Below are 7,624 nucleotides of genomic sequence, written 5' to 3'. Positions count from 1 at the left end.
CCAGTCTAGATGTAAGAACAAACAGTATTTAACGTTCACTCCCATTACCATCTGGTATATGGAGGGGCACTCTGCGATATCGAGATGGCCAGCCCCTGTTAACAAAATATTCATGCCTTGTATCATACAAGCATAGTAGTACAAAGTGAAATCCGGTACCGACCAGCCCCCTGACAGTCTCGGTAATACCATATATCGCATAGCCCGATGGGCCTTGCCCCTGGACCACATGAATCGCATGCAAATAGATTGGAGCTGTGCTAAACTCGCCTTTGGAGTTTCTAAGGGCACGCATCTAAACAAATACAACATTTTAGGCAGTATCATCATTTTTAATAAATTACATCTCCCTACAAGGGAGAGATGAAGGCATTCAGCCCGGTCTAACTGTCTTTTTACCCCCAACAGAAGAGCTTCCCAGTTTGATTTAACCAAGGCAGTTGCGGAGACCCTAAGCTTAACACCCAGATACGTAACCTCCTGACATATCCTTGGGTCAGAATACGTCAGCATATTGGCACATAGCAACTGAGTTTTGGCCGTATTCAGCTTATAGCCGGAAACTGCACCAAACTCTGCAGCTAAGTGTTCGATCTCCTGCATAGCTGTGGTTGGTCTAGGTGTGACCACAGCAACGTCGTCCGCATAGGCGAGAACTTGGAACTGATAGTTCTGTATGCCTATTGGCTGAATACTATTGCTGGATGCCAGCATTTTTAAAAACGGGTCAATATATAATGAAAAAAGAAGTGGGGAGCACGGGCACCCTTGCCTAGTGCTCCGTTGTATATGGACTGCTTCCGACTCGAGTCCCATGGTGAAAGTACGGGCAACGGGTTGACGATATAATGTTTGCAACGATGTGATAAACTCTGGCCCAAAACCCCGACGCCTCATTACATCCCATAAAAAGCACCATGAGACTCGGTCGAAAGCCTTCTCGGCATCCAATAAAATTAAACCAATATTAATTTTATGTTACATATTTTTTGCGTATTTTACTTCTGTAGCGCGTTGTGGGTTTATAGGGGAATAAGGTGGGAAGTACTTTAAATATAATATATTGTTTAATATTTATTTAGAATGAATTAATTATATGTAAATTAATGTTTGTGTAATTTAATTCTGTAGCGGGATGTAGGTTTATAGGGGAATGGGGTGGGAAGAAATGTAATTGAAATGTATTAAATACATGTTTTATTATTCAATAATGTAATATTTAATGATGTATATTGTTAATTAAGTTAATTAATTCATGTTTAAGTATATATTAGTTGATTAATAACAAATAATCATTAATTGTATTTATGTTAATTGTGTTAAAAAGTATTATTTAGTAATTAATTAGATGTTAATTATTAATAATTAATTTGTCAATATGTTAATTGTGTACATTTTTTTAGGAGCAGGTTGCGCATTAATAGGGGTAGTAGGCTGTGAAGTAATTTAACTGTAAATCAATTTTTTTAATAAATTATTTATTAAAAGTTATTTTATAGTGTTAATTGTGTGAATTATTTTAGATATGATGGGTATTATTTTTATTGTTAATTGTCATTAGCTAATTTATTAATTTTTAATTACCTATGTCATTTGATTAATATTTTACAATACTGGATGTGACGTTTATAGGGGAAAATGGTAGGAGGTAAATACATTTTTATTAATTAATTTATTGTTAATTAATTTTAATTATATTGCAGGAGTGGGTATACAAAGTCATTCCCCTATGCTCTGTCCAACACTTTCCCAACTATTACAATCATTGGAGTGGGAATAGTCATTTTTACACTTACTGCTATCCAACACTTTTCCTACTGTTACACTCACTGGAATGGTAATTTTTACCCACTTGCTATCCAACACTTTCCCTACTTGTGCACTGACTGGAGTGGCAATAGTCATTTTTACACTTACCGCTATCCAACACTTTTCCTACTGTTACACTCACTGGAGTAAGAAAAGTATTTTTTACTCTCCAGCTATCCAACAATTTCCCTACTGTTCCACTCACTGCCAGCCTCCGACTGTTACGCTCAACCAGCATCCCCCTTCATAGAGGCCTCAGTCATAACCACAATACATAAAATGAGGAGAGATATGTCCCAAAACCTAATGGCCTCCCTGCCTCAGGCTACGATCAAATGGAGAGGGTCAATTCTCTTCCCGATTCACAAAAAGAGGTAATGCTCAAAACTGTTAAAATACTGGCTTATAATCCTTTTAGACCAGCAAAAGCCTATGCTTGCATCTTTCTACATTATCAATCCGGTTTTAGGCCAGGAAGCTCCACTATGGACAATGTTATAGCACTAACATACCTGTCCCATCGAGGCACCCGGAGCAAATAACCACCCTTATTCTGCTGCTTCATTGTCAACAGTGCAGAATTTGATAGAGTGGATTGTGGTAAGCTGTAGAAACAATTAACAGCACAGGGGACCCACCTGATCCTCAAAGCCATAACATCGTTATACCAGGGAACGTGAGTCCAGATAAAACAGACCCAACCACAGCAACCACAAGGGTCTCTGCCACCTACAGACTCAAGCAGGTCTGCATGTTGGCCTCCTTCTGTTTAAGGCTTCATACGACTGACCTGGGCACAGAAACAAAAGGCGCTAGCCTAGTTACACCAATTCTGTAGTATGCAGATAGTATCGTAATCATGAATCACACAAAACTAGGTCTACAGAGATCCCTTGATGTACTTCACAGGTTCAACCAGGCCAATAACCTCCAGGGTGAACCAGGGAAAGACCAAAATTGTCATCTTTGGAAAATACCTTAATACGAAACAAGTACACTGGCAGCTCAGGGACCTGCAAATTTCAATGGCTGCAAACTACAACTATATTGGGGTCAGGTTCACTGAAGGGGCCAAACCTATTGCCCATTTAAAGCACCTTAAAAGCAAGGGTGTGGCAGTCATCCACAGCCTGAAACTCCCAAACAATTGCTTGCACAGCCCAACATCTGAACCAATGTTAAAAGTCTTGAGAACACAACTGTCAGCTCTAAATTACGGCCATCTAGCCTTTCCTGGTGCACTGGAAACGCAACTTGAGAACAAACAAATTTCACCATTAAAAAATATTTTCTGCATTTCAGCAACTCAGCAATCCAGTAGAGCGAAGCGGACACTAGAGCTGGGTCTCAGGAGAACAGGCCTTGAATGCCAAGGAGTTCTATTAGACTACTACATCAGGACCCGAGAACACACTCCAAGCACATCTCAAAACAATATTCAAGGTAGAGGACCAAGGCCACCAATCTACACTGCCCAGACATACCATGCTCAGCCTTGAAAAGAGCGGTGGACGTGCAGGTCAAGAAAATCTAATTTAAAGTGGACATTGAAAGTCTCTGTCTCTGCCCCGCCTCCGAGGTCCTTGATGCCTCCTACAAACTGGGGAAAGCTCAGCCCTACTGTCAGCAAGCCCACACAGTTCACACATGCAGGAAAATAATATACATGAGGATCCTTGCCCTGTCAATCATGGGTTTCAACCTCTTGTGGGCTTGGCAGGATGAATCAATGTCCTGCAGAATTTGCAACTATTGCAGAGAATCCTGGCTCCACCTGTTATACTGCTGCCCCGATACTCGCCAGTGACCGTCATCATCTGTTAGTTCCCTTTATTCTGTCCCAGTGGAATAAGAACCCTTTGAAAAGCCTCTAACCTGTGTTTCTGCAATAACACTCCAATGGCCTTAGCAAGGTTGGGGAAATTCAAAGAAATTATTCAATCAGCACTCTAAATGTCACAACTGGGTGACATTGGTTCAGTTCCAACGCAACCCATGTATTTTGTATCTTCTTCTTCTGGGGTCTAGAGCACCAGCTTTTATTTGTACCCCCCCCCTTTTTTTTCTTGCCCCAGCACTTTTTTGAAAAATGAATGCACCCCGTCCGTACGTCTAAAAGGACACATGCAAAGACAGTGTGGCCCTTGCGGCTAGACATTTTGCAATATTAACACTCTGCTTCAACTCTTAGTTCATTTACCTGATCATAATTTATTATTAATATAATCTGGGTGTAAGTGAGGTAGAGTTAACATGCATGCTGCTTTATCACATGCTATTCTTTTTTAAGAATGTTAATGTTGCTTACAATGCCATTTCTATTTTAAGAGCACCGCAGATAGCTTTTTTTTAACAAGCGTTTACCATTTTTGTATATTCATAGTTAGGAAATGCTATGTTTGTTGTTTTCATGTAATGATTTTAAGTAATCGATCATGAATACAATCCATGTATTATTTCTTGGTTAGAGCTCATCCGAGCGTCTTCAGCTTTTCAAGCATTGATGTTGACTTCCCATGCGTGACTCAATTTTCATTTCATGAAGCTTTATTCGGTACATATAAAAATGACCATAAAAGCACAAAAATACATACATTATATAACAAATACAGCAGATTACAGACAAAGGTGAAAACAACCAAGTATAACTTACAAAAATGATTTAAAAACACATACTTTTCCTGGCCTTAATTGATTGGGTTAAAAACGTAGCAGTAAAAAAACAGATATCGACGTATTGTAGATTAAAAACTAAACTCATGGCCTGATTTACTGTACGTACGCCATATTTAACAAACATAGGTTTTAAATATGCAATACATGCTTGACTCCAACTCGCTCTACATCTTCAAAACTATTTGACTGCCACAAGAATGCATGAAACATGTGAAGCCAAAAGTTTAAATCAATAAAGGGAGTGGGAAAACATAACAATTTAATTATAGTTGGATTTAAATAGAGCCTTGGAGACCTGGGCTGAAAAAAGGATGCGATCATAGGGCCAAGTGCATGAACATAGCATTTTCCAATTCTAAAATAGCAGTTTTTACCAAATTACTATGTGGTAATCACAAAATGCTATGTATGTAGGAATCGCGAACTATTTTGTGATTCCTTAACATTACCTAATAGTGATTCTGTAAATATTATTACTTAATTCATTCCTATGACCCAAAAAGCACATATGTGTGAATGGTTTTCCATTAGCTAATGTACGATTACCTAATTGGTAAGTGCAAATTAGCTAATGCAAAGCCAATGTTGCCCAGCGGCCTAAGACCCCCTAAAACACCTTAACAAAAAGAAAGTGTGCACATTTAAAGCACCCACATGACCTAGGGTCATGTGTGTGCTACCTGGCGCTTTGAAAAATGCACTTATATTATTTTTCAAAGTTTGCACATGGTTACCATCCACTTGAAGTTGATGGTAATAGCATTTCTCCAAATGCAGTATTTGTATTTTGGAAATGTTTCATACATGTGCCTTAGGGATTTGGAATTGCAATTCTCTGTTTGCATTCGCAATTTAGGTAATTGCTTAAAATTGTGGTTACCTAACTTCTGAATCCAAAAGCCTTCCAAACATGAAGAAAGGGCATTTTGCATTTGCAACCGGACACATTTTGCAATTCGCAGTTTGCAAATGCAAAATGCCTTCATACATCTGGCTCAACATTCTGTGTAAAAATATCTAAAAGGTCTTAAAACAATTTAGCACAGTGAGTTGTACACCACAGCTATCATGCAAATAACTTAAGGTCTGCAGGTGTATGATGCTGAAAGCTGCATACATGTTCAGCATGAAAGGCTGTGCTGGAATATCCACATCAGCTAATCGGCTGAGTTCCCTCCAGTGTCTCAGTGGTGAAGCTCTGACAAGTGGCATGGAATGAAATTATATCATTCTCAAGAAAGGCCTTTTTTATCAAATGCTTTCTCCAATAACTTAGAAAGAGGAAGTTGTGAGCTAGAATGATAGTTAATCAAAACCATGCTACACAGTGAGGGCTTGTTAAGATAGTCACTACAATCCTTCCCCCAACACACATCCAAATAAGCAAATCCATACCTAGTAGATTTCAATTTAGCATGCCATTAAAATATCACTGCTGTAACATAGAGCATCAAGAACAATAAAGTATTTTGACTCAAGCATGTTCGTCTAGTACAAAGTTAGTGGCTGTGCCTCAGATTTAGAACTTGATCCACACCAGAAAGTTAATAGTGCAACCACATTTCATTTGAAATGTTCCTAAAATTCAATCAGAATGCTAAGTCTAATTGTAGGAGTGGATGATGAGATTTCCAAGACATGCAGTTAGCTGTGATGGGTAGATGGAAGAAACATGTCTTTGTCAAAAATGTAAATCATCAGTTTAATAAGGAATGGACAATGACCCAAGAAAATGGAAGTTATGCTACAATTTGAACAACAAATGTATGAGCTGTGCAGTAGCATTAAAAGGATTTTTTGTAAGCAAGTTTGTGTGTTCGTATTTCCATAGTTTTTCTCTTTTTTAACATTGTTAAATTGTGTCTGCCAACCATCCACAGTTCTTGAATACTCTTGACAGCTTGTCTTGGATAATAAAATATTCTGTCTCTTTAATTTCAGCTGGTGCTAAGGTTCTTCCAAGAGTGACTCCATCGGGAAACAAATGGAAGGAGAAAATGAAACTGCAGCAAACATGTTTGTCATTGTTGGTTTTGTGGGTGGGCTACAGTTGCAAACGTCTCTTTTTGTTATTTTCCTCATGATATACCTGATAACTTTACTTGGAAACTTTCTTATAATTTCAATTGTTTATTTAGATACACATTTACACACCCCTATGTATTTCTTCCTAACAAATTTGTCTTTCATTGACATCAGTAATACTACAATTATTTTACCACAAATGTTGGCACATTTCTTTCAGGTAAAACCCTTAATTTCCCTAACAGAATGCCTGCTACAGGTTTATTTTTTCCTAGTCGTTGTGTCTACAGAACTAATTCTTCTTGCAGTCATGGCTTATGATCGGTATGTGGCGATCTGCAATCCCTTACGTTATATGACCATCATGAGCAAGGTTGTGTGCATTCGTCTGGCAGTGGGAACCTGGATAGTTGGCATCATGGATTCAATACCACACACCTTGCTACTGTCAGGGCTCTCCTACTGTTCATCTCATACCATCAACCACTTCTTCTGTGATGTGACAGCCCTGGTGCAACTTTCTTGCAGTAGCAATGGCATGATCGACACAACAAACTACATTCTTGGTTCTGTTATGGGTCTATTGCCTTTTTATTAGTGATAATATCTTATGTCAACATCCTCATGGCAATTCTTAAAATCCACTCAACTCAGGGAAGACTCAAGCCCTTCTCCACCTGCTCCTCCCACCTCACTGTGGTTATTTTATTCTATGGGTCTATAAGTAGTGTATATATACGGCCAACATCAACATTTTCCATGAATGACAACAAACTATTGTCTTTATCATATACTGCAATTACTCCATTGTGCAATCCTTTTATATATACCCTGAGAAATAAAGATTTTAAGAATGCCCTACGAAAAACAGAATAGATAGTCCAACAAATAAAATGTATGATTTTGATGGACAGTATCCCAAATTTGGTGATCAAAATAACCTGAAAATAATTGAGAGTCACCTTCATCTTGATGTGATCACTTCGAATTGTACCTAGACGTATTGCCCACCCTGGAAACATACTCCTGTCAAAAACAAATATGGTCTGACTTACAGTGCAGCTGTTGCTAGACAACTATGTGATGATCACCAAGATAGGTATTTTTGTGCTTG

At 38.4% G+C, this 7,624-nt stretch overlaps 1 pseudogene; it reads left to right on the top strand.

Annotated features, from left to right (window-relative positions):
- The first annotated feature begins 6,469 nt into the window (after nucleotides 1-6,469).
- On the top strand, nucleotides 6,470-7,386 carry LOC144769789 (olfactory receptor 5V1-like; annotated as a pseudogene).
- Nucleotides 7,387-7,624: the final 238 nt, after the last annotated feature.

This window comes from Lissotriton helveticus, chromosome 7, assembly GCF_964261635.1.
Source record: "Lissotriton helveticus chromosome 7, aLisHel1.1, whole genome shotgun sequence".
Taxonomy (NCBI): domain Eukaryota; kingdom Metazoa; phylum Chordata; class Amphibia; order Caudata; family Salamandridae; genus Lissotriton; species Lissotriton helveticus.
The sequence above is the reverse complement of the archived record's forward strand: the minus strand, read 5'-3'. Positions and strand labels throughout refer to the sequence as shown.